General features: G+C 34.9%; 1 long non-coding RNA gene across 1 annotated transcript; it reads left to right on the forward strand.

Moving 5' to 3' along the window:
* Nucleotides 1-8,585: 8,585 nt before the first annotated feature.
* Nucleotides 8,586-15,604, forward strand: LOC145579846 (uncharacterized). The gene is made up of 2 exons (XR_014099232.1): nt 8,586-12,645; nt 12,994-15,604. It is a non-coding gene; the product is annotated as an uncharacterized LOC145579846 (long non-coding RNA).
* Nucleotides 15,605-15,739: the final 135 nt, after the last annotated feature.

Raw genomic sequence — 15,739 nt, forward strand, 5'->3', positions numbered from 1 at the left:
TCAAATATAAGAGGGAAATGAAATTAAATTACGTAGTAAAATAACATTTGGAGTGTTAAGATTCCAAGTAGGTGTAATGTGTATAATTAATTGAGCGGATTTGCTAAGTGGGTGGATGGTGGATCGCATCTACGATCTACTTAATTAGTGTTAACTCCTAAATAATTATTGCACATTTAAGACATTAATCACATACTAATGGTTGTTAATTTCTTGAATGCTACTTTCTTAGAATCAATACCAATCAAGCAATTATACAAAATACTTCGTAATATTTACATAAATTATTATTTTATTATTATTACTTTATTCTTATTCACTTATAAATATTGGTGAACACTATCCTTTTAAATTTAGTTTTTTCAACTATATAATTATATAATGATCTGGGGCATCGCCCTGACCAATAACTAGTTTTATTGTTAAATATTGTCAATGAATAAATAAGTCAACTAATCTGTGAAATAATTTTAAAATAAAAAAAAAAAAAAAAAAAAAAAAAAAAAAAAAACTAGCTTGTAAAATACTACGAAGTATTTGAGAGTTAAGGACAATTACGGTCCTTAAATTAACGTATTTGTAGCGTTTTATTCCCTCAACTATTGACTGAAACAATTTGGTCCCTGCCACTAAGGAGTACTATTTCCGGCTAAATAGTTTAGGGACCTTGCTTAGTCACCAATAGTTTAGGCACCATTTAAAATTATGTGGTAAAATTTAATTATTACTCCGTATTATTTTTTATAATAGTTTAGGGATTTGTCAGATTAATTATTTAAAGAGAATAGTTTAGGGACTATAAGGTAGACCTGGCAAAAACAGTCATACCAAAAGTAGTTTAGGGACCTTCCAAAACTTTGGAAAGTGGGTTTTTTTTTTTAAAAAAAAAAAAAAAGGCTATTGAAATTTTTTTTGGCAAGAGAAAACAGGGGTGTATTATTAAAAATAAAAATAAAAAAATAAAAAAAAATAAAAAAAGGACTATTAAAACTTAGAAAGTGACTTTTTAGACTCGGGAAAAAAAAAAAAAAAAAAAAAAAAGGCTCCATTGTTAAGTTTGTGCGGGAATTTGGAGAATCATCTAATCAAAAGGAGAGGAAAATCATATGAACTTTTGTGAGGCATGGTTTGAATTTCTTTGAGTTAGATTTCGATGTATTATTTAAGTACTCTGTAGGTGATTATATGTAACTGGATGAAGCCTAATCTACTAGCATTTGAATCATATAACAATATATTATATTTTAATTTGTAACATCTATGTTTTTTAAAGAACGAATTTTAGGATAACTTGCTTAAAAATATGTTGATACATTAAATGTAAATCCCTAAACTATTAACTGATTTACTTTGTTAGCATTTTTTTTCATGTAATCATAAGCATTTTTTAGGGAAGTCCCTAAACTATTGATGACTAAGTAGACAAAGTCTCTTAACTATTGCCAAGTATACATTGTAAGAGCATGGGCAATAACATCCTCATCCTCTAATATACTCTATCTTTTATTCTTGTTTTGACACCTCATTTTCTCTTTCATATACCCCACTTTCCACTAACTTCATCCTTTTAACTATTTTTCATCCTCTATTTCCCCCACAACAATTAAGGATCCTCTTTCTCATCCTCCTCTTCTCTCTCCTGCTTTTTACAAATATTCCATTATATATTTTGTCAACAAACATTTGTTACATTATTTTTTTACTGAAATACTAAACTCAATTATAACAAATTGAAAATAAAAATAATAATAAGACGTTAATTTATATCCATTACAAAATTGTAACGTTGCAAATGCTTGAAAAAAAATGCATGAACAATTGAACACATTCAGCAAAAAAAGGTGCATTGCCAAGTGTCAAATAATTATAGGTGCATGTTTATGTGTTTAAAAAAAATAAAATAAAAAATTCCTTATCTCTTTCACGTGTCACCCATCCCACTATTCCACCCAAAATTTCCTGTTGGGCCAACACCGATTTCCATATATGAGAATTTTTTGGTTGATGGTGGTATTCAAAAAAAAAAAAGTGAAGAATTACGAAGATACTTATCTCTTATGATTTTGACCCAAAGATTAGAAGGTTTAGAGAGAATCTTACAGCCTAACTTGGCTAAAAAAGCTTTATTTAGACGCAATGTTCGTCTTAATCCTAAACCCCCGAGAGCTTTAGGTCTACAAATTTTATTCCATGCTACTAGAGGATTCCTGTTTTTATTTTTTTCTTGTCTCTAAAAAAAGTTTCTATGGGGGAATCTAATTTCTTGGAGATCTTATAAAATAGGTTTTAAGTCTTGTTCTTTTAGTTGCTCTACATGATCAGCTTGTATTGATAAATGAAGCATAGAACTGAGGATTTTTTGAAGAATCAATTTCATAGAGTTCTCACTTGTGTATAGTACGGAGTGTCGGAGTAGATATAACCAACACATTGAAAAATCATTTTAGTCCGCTAATAAAGAAACCAATTGAATTAACAATCACCTAAAAGAAAAAGCTACAACACGAATACATAAGTGACTTTTTTAACCATAAAGCATAGACCAAAATTGCTCGTGAGTTACTACTTAGGCTCTGTTCACATTTACTAAACTGAACTAATTGGAGCTAAAGTGAAGTGAAGTGAACTGAATTAATTGGAGCTGAACTGAACTGAAATTAAGTTGAAGTGAACATGCTCTTAATACTATTTTTTTAGGATCTTGTTAACGAACGCCCCCATACATTGGATAAACATTTAAAATATTGCCTAAAATGGTATTAATTTGGGAAAGCATGATAAAATCACGCGTTAATTGGTGTAATTAACGTTCATTTTAATTTAATCTTTTGACTTTTAGCTAGCTTATCCAAAGCCTCCGGACGTTCGTTAGCTTTCGCCTTTTTTTAAGCTCACCACGGACCGTGCTTTAGTTTAATACGATCTCACCAAACCCGCCCACACAAACCGGGTTAAACCCGAAACACTAGGGTTTTGTATATAAAGAAGCAAACAAGCACCACACGCTCAACAACGAAGAATGAGGCAGGGAGAGGCCATGGGAGTTTCCGAGGCCGTTTGCCACTCTCCCTGGATAACCCACCACCCTTTACGGCGGTCGGTAATCTTTAGCCGATGATTTCTCCGACCACCATTAAAACGGCCCTCAAACAAAGATCAGCTGCTTCAATAATGGCACCATCTTACCCTTTCTTCCTCCCTTTCTATCAAACTTGGTCACTAATTGGCCTTATTATTACTACTACTCCGTATTATTTATTTATTTATTTATTTATCAGCTTCATTATTATTATTATTATTATTATTATTATTATTATTATTATTATTATTATTTTATTATAAAAAAAACAAAACGTACAGAGTCAATCAATTTACAAGAAATTGGTAGGGAGCCGAGATACAATCTGGGCCCCCACCCCTCTAGCTATAGCGAACCCGATCCTGCTGAAGATGTGAGCAGCTGCACGAGCACCAATATCCTGAGTCTTAGCGAACGCCTGAACCCGCTTCAGCAACGCAATAGAATCCTTCTCTAATTCCCCCAACGAAGAAAAGGAGAAAGGAAGAAAACCATAGCCAATAGCCCTGCAACGCGCCCCATACTTGTCCCGCTTCCGCTGAGCCGCCGCCGACACAACACGACCAGGAACGAAGTCAGACAACCCCGATTGTGTCAAAGGTGAAGACCCCGTCAAATCAACACATACATCAAGGCCTCTATCCCAGGAATAAAGCAGCACATCTGCAGGTCGTAGAGCCCCGTCGTTTCCTCCAATCAACCCAATGTTAACCTCCTTTCGAGCAGAGATTCCAGACCGAATACAAATATCAACAAGGGTGTCACGAACAACATTGTGCCGATGTTTAATACCCACCATCCCAGCACAAGACACTGCATGATCCCCATAAATATCCCCGTCAAAAACCCTAGAGCAAGCAGAACACGGTGTTGAAACGGAGAACAAAGGAACACCTAACCGGTAGCAAAGAACACTACGGTAAGTCTTACCATTCATAGTCTGACCCAAACCCGATATCGGGACCGTCCGCAACCAGGCCGAAGAGTGATCCCCCTGTTGGGACTTCCATAAGGCTACCTGACGCGGAGTTAAGGAGAAAGTGGAATCCGCAGATGCAGTGACCTTCGTGAAATATATATCTGCCAACTTTTTCATGAGTTTGGGGGCAGCGATCTCACTAGGGTTACTCAAAAGGTCGGTCTCCGCAGCGCTGTTAAAAAGACTAAGAGCACCATCGAAGGCCGGTCCCGGACCAACAATACCAGAATGGCGAAGAAGCGTAGCCTGAAGACCAGAAGACTATTATTATTATTATTATTATTATTACTACTACCTCCGTTTTTTCCATTGAGGCTATGATGAATTCGGTCGTTCAATTTAATTGAAGTTTTTCTGGGTTTTGGTTGTGTTTTTCGAGGTGGGTAGTTTTCCATTTGGCTTGGCAGCAACTTGATCGGCATTTTTGGTTGCGACGGTGGTGTTGGTGTTGGTGGTGGTTGTAACTGGAAACTAAGGGCCTGTTCTGATTGACTGAGCTGAACTGATAACTGAACTAAAATTAAGCTGAACTGATAACTGAACTAAAATTAAGCTGAACTGAATTGGTCCTAAGGCTTTGTTTAGTTCATCTTATATTTGTTAATGTCGATCTTGTTTGGTTGCCGCCATGGTTGATTACCTTCGACTTGATAATGCTCCCCCAAAAAAGCTTTGGTGAAATTCGGATCTGAGCCTCCCCCAAACACTCCTCAAAAAATGGATGAAAAGAAATCAAGTTTTTGTGAAATTATGATATGTTTTTTATGTTTTGCATGTGATTTTGTGAGTGTAATTTGCTGTTTGGCAGTTTGGGTGCTGATTGTTTCTCGCTTAAGTTTACAAAAAATGGTGAAAGTAGTGTTTTTTTTTTTTTTTTTTTTTTTTTTTTTTTTTTATTTTTTAATTTTTATTTTTAATGTGATTTATTGTTGGTTTGCAGGTTTTGGTGAAGATATTTAGAGGGAAATGTTGATGATGAGGTTAATGGGTTTTTGAACTGTGTTATTTAGCCTGCATTTTTGGGTTGATTGTATGTTTGTTGTCTGCTTTGAAAGTTTTATTGTTGAATGGTTAAACTAAAAATACATTAAGCTTTTCGATATAGTAAATTAAAATACCTTTTATATGTAGTGCTTATTGATATTATTTTGGAACGCTTGTAAAAGCTGTCAAATAATGTGTGTTTCAGTAACTTAGAACACATTCCTGTGGATATAGATGATTAGTAGCAGCAGCAGTGTTGGTAGTTAGAGATTGCCGTGGATATAGATGATTTGAACCAATTTCTTGATGCAATTTTGTACCTTGCCTCTCTTGCTTTTTACTGTGGAATTTGGGGGGAAGGTTCTGTTGGTTTTCTGCATTGAGGTGTTTCTTTTTGTTGTTTCCCCTCTTCACCTTTCTTGCTCTCTCTGTTGGGGATTGATGAAAGTCAGTTTAATTGCCATCGACTGTTCATTTTTGCTTGCTACTTGTTAAAAAACTTCACGCTGTGATTAGAAGTTAGAGCTTTGCAATCCAGAGGATGTTAGTAATGCCTCTCTTATTCAATTGTAGCTTTGTCATATGCTATCAACTTTGTGGTGGCTGTCAGTGTTTCTTCGCTTTTTTCAATTGGCATTGTCATGGAAAGATCGTGGCTCATTGCTTGGATAGAGAAGAAAGAAGCAAACACTTTCCTGGATATCTTTTCTCAAAGGAGATCAGGTTTCTTTGCTCCGTTGAATGATTTCTCCCAAACTCAGCTCTGGGAGATAAGTTCTAATAGGGCATACTCACGTACATTTCACTACTACAATAAGTTTAGATTAGTGAATTTCCGGTGAAATGGAAAAGTGATTTCTTGTGGATGCAGACTACAATGAAGTCTATTGGTGACACATTGAGCACTATTTGCATTCACCACTTTGACCAGCGTTGGTGCTTTATACATTAGATTAAACATAGTCTGTGAGTACTTGTTAGAGCTGTCTGAATGTATAGTTGGCATTTTTGCTGGTCAAATTGCGATACTTAAACCAACGGAGTATAAATCTGGCCTTTTGTTGTTTCTGAAATTCTGAGGCTGTGATGATAAAAAAAATTCTACTTCAATTAGTAGACTGGCGCTGGAGATACATTAATAGAGTCGTGCCATTGGCTTGGCAGCAGTAAAGCTGATGAGCTCTACTTGATTTGCCGCCATGGTACTGACTACCAGACTTTTGTCTCCTTATGCTTGATCAAAGGCGAATCTGAGCCTTTTTGTTGTGACTAGATTTTAGTGGGAAAATAGTACACCTTTATTTTTTCTCAAACCTTTAAGTTTTTACTTGCATGTTTTCCCTATCCTTTTCATCCCCTTACCACTTCTTTAAAACTCTCGTAAATTTTGTAAATTTTATTTGTCTTTCTGTTTTTCACTTTACACACTTTATCCAACTCTTATTCAATTGATTATTTTGCTATGATCTTTTTCCATTTCGGGCGGTTCCTTATGATGATTCATGTTAGGCTGTTAACTGAATTCAAATCATTTTGGGACTAAGGCTTTTATGTTGTTGGGAAGATAGCATACCCTAATCTATTAATATAAGCAAGTGAGCAAGTCAACTTGCTTTACAGTTCTCGAGTTCAATTCCATTCAGTTCAGATACATGTTTTCTACTCCAATAAGTAGATTGCTACTGGAGAAACGAAGATCAAAGGTTTTTCCATTGGCCTGGCAGCAGTAAGCTGACAAGCTTTACTTCTGTTGCAGCCATGGTACTGACTACTATCTTTATCATCTTCTAGCTGTTAATTTAATTATGTGCTCTTGTTTGAGACTTGAAATGGTTGTGCATCTTGAAAGCCGTTAGCTTCTTCTCTTTGATGATCATTGTGGCTGGCTGGGCTTATCACAATCACCATATACAAAAGCCTGTAATTTCTATCCATTGATTACGGCTTGATAAACAGTATCTCCTTTTTCTTTTTTTTGTTCTGATCCCTTTGTTGCTTATCTTTCTGTTATAATGTCAATACTCAATATGTCATGATAATAGCAATAAGATTTACAACTTGGTTCCACTCTAATATCAAAGTTACACCTCTTCGTAGTTTTTTTCTTTTCTTAACTGTATTACTTCTGTATATTTTACCTTAATCTCTTGGAGATTTTGATTGCATTGGTTTCCAGTCAGACTTCAGAGTAACCAAACCACCGGCCAAGGATGCTTGCAGTTAACCGGCAGCTGCTAATCTGATGATCTGTAGTTTTCTCTTTTTTCTGGCCATCTGATTGTGGTGCTGCTAGTGGTCTACTTGATGGCTCTCATCTGCTAATGAAGTTCTGCTTCACAAGCTGAACTCTCTCATCTATTCACTTGGATGTGCTCCGGGTCTCTGCATGCAAATTAACCTGCACAATTGTTACACAGTTTGAGACATTGATGAAGAAATACAGAAGATTACAGGAAGCGTGTTGGTTCCTGGAGAATGGTTCAATGAAACATTGTATATTATGTAAAGTGAGATAATCAGTAAAGTATTGATGATTAATTACTTCATTGTACGAGGGCACATGTTCAAAATCAATGAAAAATGCCTCCAAAATTTGGAAGTGTGGTTTTTATAAATTTTATTTGAATTGCAAGTGTTTGAGTGAGAAAGATATCCATGTAACACGAAAATCACTCTTAGAGTCTCAGTCTCGTTTGTTCGAACAAATAGTTACAAATAGTTAAAACATTTGTTCGAAAAGTAAAACTGCTATGGTATGAGCCATAGTTTGGAAGTAGATTAAACTTTAGAAGTTATAGTAATGAGCCTCGAATGAAATTGCTTTGTAAACCATGAATGGCATAATTTTAGGCTTTTTAGCTGCTACATAAAATGCATTCTTGGGAATTCACCATTTATCATCAGTGTAAATTCATCCCTCAAACTTTACTGCTAACCTCTATGTTAGCAATCTTTAAAAGACGACTACAAAATTTGTTGTATATATCCGGCCATCCGGGTGTACCGTACACCCGGGTGTATATAACAACCTCTCAGACGATTCAGTATAACGTAACATTGTTTTCTTTGATCAACCTCAAAGGTCTATGGTCCAATTCTGGATTTAACTGTTAAAGACTTAAAGTGAGCAACCCCTAACTTTTGAGGGCAAAATTGACATTTCCTCTCCAAAACAGCACTACTATAAAACCCAAAAAACTAGGGTTTTTACACAACAAAATCTCATTAGTTTAAGAATGAGGCAGGAAGAGGCAATGGGAGTTTCCCGAGGACCGTTTTGCCCCTCTTTCTTGATAGCCACCGTCTACGGCGGTCATCTCTAGCCGGTGATTTCTCCGACCACCATTAAAACGGCCCTCTGAGAAATCGAAGAGCTTAATTTCCACAATTTCGTTCTCTTTCTCCAACCTTTTCTTTTTCTTTTTTTTTTTGGCTGCTCTGAATCTCTGAACTTTGGCTCTGTTTTTCATCATTCACCATATCCAACCCCAACAACAGTACTACGTACATATATATATATATATATATATATATATATATATATATATATATATATTCATACATAATCAAATTAATTAATTATTGAGGCAGTGATGAGTCAATTCAAAGTAATCGATTGTTTGGTTTTTGGAATGTTCTTCGATTTGGGGTAAATTTTGATCATTTGGCTTGGCAGCAATCGAAATTGTGTTGGTGTTGTTGTTTCTGTTGCTATTGTTGAAACCCTAATTTTGTTGGGGTCGTTTGGTTTGTGGAATTTTTGGGTTTATTGATTTGATTGAGTTGCCGCCATGGTTGAGATTTTCCCATTTCAAGAATGTGCCGCCAAGCTGTTCGATGAAATGCAGATCTGAGCCTCCTGTTTATCCACCCACCAAATAAACCCCAGATACAGAGGATTGAGCTACGGTAATAAGTAAGTATGGTATGATTTTATTCATTTTATTATGTGTAATGAGATTGTTGATGTAAATGCATGAAGGTATTGTTTGCATGTAATTCTTTCTTAAATTTATGTTGAAGTATGATTTTTCTCTTCTCTCAATTATTAAGAGATTTTGTAAGTAATGTTGACGTTATAAGGTTTTTTTTTTTAAAAAAATTTGTGTGATGAGATAATGTGAATTCATGATTGCATGAAAGTACAAGTATTTTTTCTGCATTTATTGAAGTAGTATAATTTTTCTGCATTTATTGAAGTAGTATAATTTATCTACTTGTGCAATTATTCAGCTGCGTAAACAATGTTGATGTTTCAAGTTGTTTATTTTTTGATTTTATTTTTTTTAAAAAAATTGTTGTATTGTGTGTAATAAGATTATTAAGGTAAATGCATGAAAAGTATAGTTTGCATGTGATTTTTTCTGCAAATATATTGAAGTGTAATCTATCTTTAGTTAAATTATTATGAAGTGGGTAAACAAAGTTGATGTTTTTTAGTTGTTGGTCTGTTCTATTGTTGATTTATTATGTGTAGTTAGATAATTGATGTTAATGAATGAAAGTATTGTTTGCATGCAACTTTTTCTACATCTATATTCAAGTTAATTTATCTTTTTGTTCAATTATTATGAAATTGTGTAATCTTAATGTTTTAATTTGGTCAATTTTAGTGTGAAAAGTTGAGATTCAAGGGTTATATAAACCAAAGCCTGCAACGCATTGGCAACCAAATTTGATTCCATTATCGAAGTTGAATTCTTTGAGTATTTATGCTCAATAGTTCAATAATCCAACTTGGAAGAACCCTATATTGACTATACCGACAATTAAGTTAATGATTAACCCTAGATTGTGAAATTGATATTCTATGATTGAAAAAAAGAATCTTACCTCAGAAGCTGCTTCAATGGAGAACTAAGAGTGCGCTTCAATGGATAATTCACTCCATGATGTTATAAATGTCAGGACAAAACCATGAAAATGGACCTTTTCCTTGGTCTTGTGTTCAGGGATAGTCCTGTGGTTTACCAAAAATGAGGCAGGGAGAGGCCATGGGAGTTTCCAAAGGACTGTTTTGCCCCTCTCCCTAGACTCTTTAGCCTGTGATTTCTCCAACTACCATCAAAACGGTCCTCATATCGTAGGGGTTACTCAGTTAGTGTTAAAGGGGTTACTTTGTCAGTGTTATATGGGCTACTCCGTCAGTGTTAAAGGGGTTACTTTGTTCTACAATCGGCCATAGCTACATGGTGTCGCTTTGATTAATTTGCCGCCATGGTTGTAAGTAGTTTAAGAATGAGGCAGGAAGAGGCATTGGGAGTTTCCTAAGGACCGTTTTGCCACTCTTCCTTGATAACCACCATCTACGGTGGTCATCTTTAGCCGGTGATTTCTCAGACCAATATTAAAACGGCTTTATGAGAAATCGAAGAGCTTAATTTCCACAATTTTGCTCTCTTTCTCTCACCTTTTTTTTTTTTTATTCTTTTTCCTTTAGCTGCTCTGGATCTTTGAACTTTGGCTCTGTTCTTCACCATTTACCATATTAATCCAAAAAAAATACTACGGGCCTGTTTATGAGAGAAGGAAATTGGGAACTGATTTGAACTGATTGGAGCTAAATTGAAGTGAATTGAAATTAAGCTGAACAGAACAAGGCCCTACGTACATATAAATATTCATAAATAACCAAATTATTAATTATTGAGGCTGTGATGAGTCAATTCAAAGTAGTTGATTGTTTGGTTTTTGGAATGTTCTTCGATTTGGGTTAAATTTTGATCATTTGGCTTGGCAGCAATCAAAATTGTGTTGTTATTGTTGGAACCCTAATATTGTTGGGGTTGTTTGGTTTGTGGGTTTGTTGATTTGATTGAGTTGCCGCCATGGTTGAGGTTTTCCCACTTCGAGAATGTGCCGCCAAGCTGTTCGATGAAATGCAGATCTGAGCCTCCTCTTCACCCACCCACCAAATAAACCCCCAGATATAGAGGATTGATACTACTGTAATAAGCAAGTATGGTATGTTTTTTTTTTTTTTTGATTTATTTATTATGTGTAATGAAATTGTTGATGTAAAAGTATGAAAGTATTGTTTGCATGTATTTCTTTCTTACATCTACGTTGAAGTATGATTTATTTCTTTGCTCAATTATTATTCAAATGTGTTTGAGTAATGTTGATGTTTCAAGTTGTTTCTTTGTAATTGTGTGTGATGAAATAATTAATGTAAATGCATGATTGCATGAAGATATATTTTTTTTGATAGATATTGCATGAAGGTATTATTTGCATGTAATTTTTACTACATTTTAATTGAAGGAGTATACTTTATCTACTTGTGCAATTATTATGAAATTCTGTAAACAGTGCTGATGTTTCAAGTGGTTGGCTATTTTATATATTTATTTATTGTTTTTTCTTTAATTGTTGTTTTATTGTATGTATGAGATTATTAAGGTAAATGCATGAAAAGTATAATTTGCCCGTGATTTTAGTTGTTGGTTTGTTTCATTGTTGAATAATTATGTGTAATGAGAATGTGAGATAGTTGGTGTAGATGAATGAAGGTATTATTTGCATGCAACTTTTTCTACATCTTATTCAACTTAATTTATATCTTTGTTCAATTATTATGAAATTGTGTGATCAATGTTAATAGTTTAAGTTGGGCCTTTTTTTATTGTGAAAAGTTAACATTCCTGGGTTATATAAACCTAAGTTTGCAACGCATTGGCAACCAGTTACCATCAAAGTTAAATTTTCAAGTATTTATGCTGAATAGTTAAATGATCAACCTTGGAAGAACCCTAAATTGACTATCCTGACAATTAAATTTACTATCAACCCTAGATTGTGAAATTGATATTTGATTATTTTAAAAAAAAACCTTACCTTAGAAGCTGCTTCAATGGAGGAGAGAAAGCTAAGAAGCCGCTTCAATGGAGAACTAAGAGTGCACTTCAATGGATAATTCAGTCCATGATGTTTTAAATTTCATGACAAAACCATGAAAATGGACCTTTCTCCCTGGGCCCAAGGCAGCGACCCTCATGCCCTTGCTCAGAGATAGTCCTGTGGTTTACCAAAAATAAGGCAGGGAGAGGCCATGGGAGTTTCTCGAGGACTGTTTTGCCCCTCTCCCTAGATGACTACCATCATTGGAGGTCATCTTTAGCCAGTGAATTCTCCAACTATCATCAAAACGGTCCTCACATCGTAGCTCACTGTTAACTGTGTCTGTCTCTGTGGGTTGACTTTGTCACTCTCCTATCTGCATGCATCTCTATCTTCTTACTTTAAAAACAATCATCAACCAGTAGAGGCTGTGATGAGTGTAAACGGTATAAAGTAGTCAAATCAATTTTGGGTTTGGAGAAATTTTGAGGGTTTTGGGTGGTTATTTTATTTGGCTTCGCAGAAAAATCAAATGGTGGTAACTGGGTATTATTTTATTTTTATTTTTATTTTTATTTTGTGGGTTTTTATTCAGTTGGAAATTATTTGGGCCCAATTTGATTCATTTGCTGCCATGGTTGATTTTCCCACCTCTTAATGTTCCACCCAATTGTTTGATGAAATGTGGAACTGAGCCTCTTGGAAGAAAAGAAAGAAAGAAACAAAACAAGATTTGGTACTTGGAAGCTCCTTTGTTGGAAAGGTATTATTTCTATTTTTAACTATTTTTGAATATTCGGAGTATATGGTGTGAAGATTATGTTGATAGAAGGAAATGAGTTATATATTTGCATTGTGGTCTTAAAATTATTATTTAGGTCTTGTTTTAGGGTGTGAAAGTTTTAATCTTGTTGAATATTTACTCAATTTTTGGTGGTGGGGTTGTTGGGTATTTCTGCGTTGCTGATTATTTGTGATAAATGTTGGTTTTCTATAATTGTATTTGGCATTCCAATTTTATTTCTAGTTCGGTGTAGTTATTGAATTTAGCTGTTTTGATTAGTTGAGTAATAATAATGAATTTTTAATATTTGTTGCTTTTGTATTTCAGGATCTTTGTTCAGCAATATCATTAGGTTAAGAGTGAGGCAGGGAGAGGCATTGGGAGTTTTCTGAGGACCGTTTTGCCCCTCTTCCGTGACAACTTCCGCTAGTGACGTTCATCTTTAGCTGGTGAATTCTCCGACCACTGTGAAAATGACCCTCTGAAAAATTGAAGAGACTAACTTCAAAGTTTTGCTCTCTTTCTCTCTCTTTTATCTGGCACCTCTGAATCTCTGATCATTTGGCTCTTTTGTTCACCCTATTCACCCCCAACGTACTCCATAGTCCAGACATATATACTTCGTATACCAATATATGTATATGCATGCATAAACAAACAAATAAATAAATAAATGAGGCTGTGATGAGTCCTGAAGTAATTGATTGTTTGGCTTTGGAATATTTAAGGTCCGGGGTAAGTTTTAACCATTTGGCTTGGCTGCAATTAAATTGCACTGCTGGAACCCTATGGTCCTGTTCTTTTGCACTTGTTTTTAGTTCAGATCAGTTGAGAGTGAGTTCAGGTGGTTAGAGCTTTATTCCTGATTCAAGGGGATCCTTGGACCAATTCTCATCACCTGCCCTTGTGGCTCTGGAAACAAAGAAAAAAAAAAAAACTTTCAGTTCAGTTCAGTACTTCAGTTCAGCTTAAAAGATACAGGGCCTAATTCTTGTTATTGGTATTTGGTTTCTGTGGATTTGATTGAATTGCCGCCATGGTTGAAAATTTCCCACCTCGAATGTCCTGCCAAATTGTTCGATGAAATTAAGATCTGAGCCTCCAGTTTACCCACTCACCATCAAAGAAACCCCAAAAAACAGAGGATGGATGCTACGGTATCTATAATAGTATGATTTTTTTTTTTTTTTTTTTTTTTTTTTTGGTTATATGTAAAATGAGATTATTTAGGTGAATGCATGAAATTATTATTTTCATGCAATTTTTTAACTTTTATGTGAAGAATGGTCTAAAGCATTATTGATGTTAAATTTGTATTCTTGAATTTGAGGTTTTTGGGTATTCTTTCTTTCTTTTTTATTTTTTTAAGACAGTTAATGTTTGGTTCATTTGGAACCTTTTATTTTGGTGCTTTTGTTCAGCACAACAAATTAACTTTTGAGCTCTATTTGATAGATACAGGGTTCTGTTGCATGTAGTTGTTTCACAGCGTTAGAGTTTATTAAGCAGATATAGAGTTTATTAGTATTTTTATTATACATCAATCTTGCTGAACTATATGCTCGTAAAGGCGGAAACCGGTGTAGGATTTAGAAGAGAAGCAATGGTATTTATGTTGAAACATTTGTTGAACAAATGAGGAAGGGGTCTAGTGACTAGTGTAATTGAATGCTAAACAAGGTATCTTTCTGCCACGTGTTGGATGAGGAAAGGGTCTATATTGTTACTGATTGCCATTTCAGTTCACTCTGTAGATTATTCTTCATTGATTCCTTATCAGCGTGGATATAGTCAATATCAATGCCTGTTACATAGACGCCTATCCAATATGATATGTGCAGTAATTGCTTGCTGAGGTATTTCATTCATTGCTTCTGATTGATTTTCGGAAAGGTTTTATAGGGAGGGTTGTCTGCTCACTTGAGAGTCCTGTATTTCATTAATAAGCACCCCCCTAGTCTTGGTGTATTTATTTAATCCAGAGTGTCTAAGTCTAGTTTGTTGGTATTTGAAGGAATTGCTTCGTTTGCTTAAAGCTATTGTGATATCTAATGCGGTATTCATTCTTTGCTTATGATCGAATTTTGGAAACCTTGTTGGTGTTTTATAGGGAGGGTAGTCTGCTCAGTCTGCCCTTGGTGTATTCATTTAATCTAGAGTGTTTAAAGTCTAGTTGGCTGATATTTGAAGTAATTGCTTCTGTTTGCTTAATCTAATGTGAGATCTCTTGATATTAACAGCATGTTTTTGCATATCATCGGATGTTTAAAAATCTGCTGTTCTGCATAGTACCTGTTTTCCAGGCTATGAACATTAGATTGAGATGAACACTTGAATGGTCCTTGAAGCAAAGGAAGTTGCAATTTGGTTGTTTTGGATAGCTTTAGAAGCTTGATGCTGGTCAAGACATCAACTGGTCATGAAAGAATTCTGCCATTTCCTGTTATGGTTTTCAACTGGGCGTGGAAACTTCAGGCGAGCTCAAGTGAACAATCCTCAGTTGCATGCTCAGAAAGTTACAGTTGTTGGTTGCACCATCATAACATGAAAGAATCACCTTGCAATGGGAAACTTTCCCAGGGGTCACGTCGGACTAGAGAGCAAGGCCTTTCACCAGCCATAGTAATTATACCGATATTTTTGGGATAGTCAAATTTGCAGAGAGGTGACCTTAAAATAGTTGTCCTTAATTTGTTGTGGGCACCCTTGGGTATGACCTCTACTACCTTAGCAACCTCAGAGGTGTGCAGTACGGAAGACATTTTATTTATTTATTTTATTGAAAGAATGTTCAAGATGGTGATATTATTAGTTGCATATGTTGTATTATTTGTATGTTCATTTTTGTACATCATGAATGGATCACCTTGATCATCAAGGGTGTTGTATATTGTTTCATTTTAAATTTGTTATACTACTGTATTACACATTCCTATAATGTAGTTACTACTCCGTACTTTTTTTAGGATTGTTGGTGGATTACAATATTATCATTAAACAAAATTCTGCTTAGCTTTAAAAGCCAGGGCAGCTTTGGAGAAGAATGAGAAAATAATTGCCCACAACGAAAGAC

This window comes from Chenopodium album, chromosome 14 (genome assembly GCF_948465745.1).
Source record: "Chenopodium album chromosome 14, dcCheAlbu1.1, whole genome shotgun sequence".
Classification (NCBI taxonomy): domain Eukaryota; kingdom Viridiplantae; phylum Streptophyta; class Magnoliopsida; order Caryophyllales; family Amaranthaceae; genus Chenopodium; species Chenopodium album.